Source organism: Vombatus ursinus, unplaced genomic scaffold, assembly GCF_900497805.2.
Source record: "Vombatus ursinus unplaced genomic scaffold, bare-nosed wombat genome assembly UNPS02014791.1, whole genome shotgun sequence".
NCBI classification, from domain to species: domain Eukaryota; kingdom Metazoa; phylum Chordata; class Mammalia; order Diprotodontia; family Vombatidae; genus Vombatus; species Vombatus ursinus.
Window position 1 is genome coordinate 6,307,704 of NW_020954569.1, and position 1,518 is coordinate 6,309,221.

The following is a 1,518-nucleotide window of genomic DNA, read 5'->3' on the forward strand; positions in this document are numbered from 1 at the left end:
TAGATAGATAGATAGATAGATAGATAGATAGATAGATAGATAGATAGATAGATAGATAGATAGACAGAGGGCACAGCATGAGTTGAAGATGAAGGGGTGATATCTGAAGAATAAAATTAAGGGGTAAGAGAGGATTATACTGGGAGAAGGAGAAAAGGAGAGGTAGAATGGGGTAAATTATCTCACATAAAACAAACAAGAAAAGGCTTTTACAGTGCAGGGGAAATGGGGAAAGGTGAGAGGGAATGAGTGAATCTTATTCTCATTGGATTTGGCTTAAGGAGGGAGTAACATACACACTCAATTGGGTATAGAAATCTATCTTACCCTTCAGGAAAATATGGGGGGAAGGGGACAAGAGAGCAGTAGGATGATAGAGGGGAGGGCAGATTAGGTGAGGGGGTAATCACAAGCAAACACTTCTAAGGAGGGAAAGGGTCAAAAGAGAGAATAGAATAAATTACTTAGTTTTTCACAACATGATTACTATGGAAGTGTTTTGCATGATTACACATATATAACCTGTGTTGAGTTGCTTGCCTTCTCAATGAGGATGGGTGGGAAGGGAGGAAGGGAGAAAACTTGGAACCCAAAGTTTTAAAGACAAAAGTTAAAAAAATGTTTTCACATTAAACTGGGAAATAAGATATACAGGAAATGGGGTATAGAAATCTATCCTGCCCTACAGGAAAATTGAAGGGGAAGAGGTTAAGAGAAGAGGAGGATAGATAGAAGGAGAGCAGGTTAGGAGAAGGGGTATTCAGAATGCTTGCCATCTTGGGGTGGTGGAAGGGACGAGATGGGGAGAAAATTTGGAACTCAAAATCTTGTGGAAGTGAATGTTGAAAACTAAAAATAAATGAATCAATTAAAACAAAAGATCTTGCTGTCCAACCTGTACAAAATTAACTGAAATAATTTATGTTTATTCAATATCCCACCATCTTTGTCAAAAGAATGACAAGGTAGATTTTGCAAATGATTTTTTTAAGCCTCAGTAAAATCTATCTAAATGATAGGTTTTTAATATTTTTTTGGTCATGGATCTCTGTGGCAGTCTGGTGAAACTTATAAATGCTTTCTCTAAATGAAATTTTAAAATACATAAAATAAAATTAGTAAGATTACAATGAAAACAATTTATATAGAAATGCATTTATCACTGTTTTAAAATTCATGGGCCTCAGGTTAAGAAACACACAAAAAAACACTTAATCTAGCAATTTAATATCTTTATTTCAATAAAAAGTGTTTTTGCCAAGACCTGGAGGGCATAGTGACCCTCAGAAAGAACAAAAATCTTGCCTGGTTTCACATAGGTAGTAATTAGTATAGACAAGATTCATGCCCAAGTCCTCTAATGTTGAATCCAATGAGTATTCCATTATAGCATAATGCCCTTCAAACCTTTGATCTAGGTTTATTTCTACCTAGGAAGCTAACTGGTGCCTTGGATAAAGTTCTGGGCCTGGATTCGGGAGGACCTGTACCATATTTGCATTTGACCTCAGACACTTA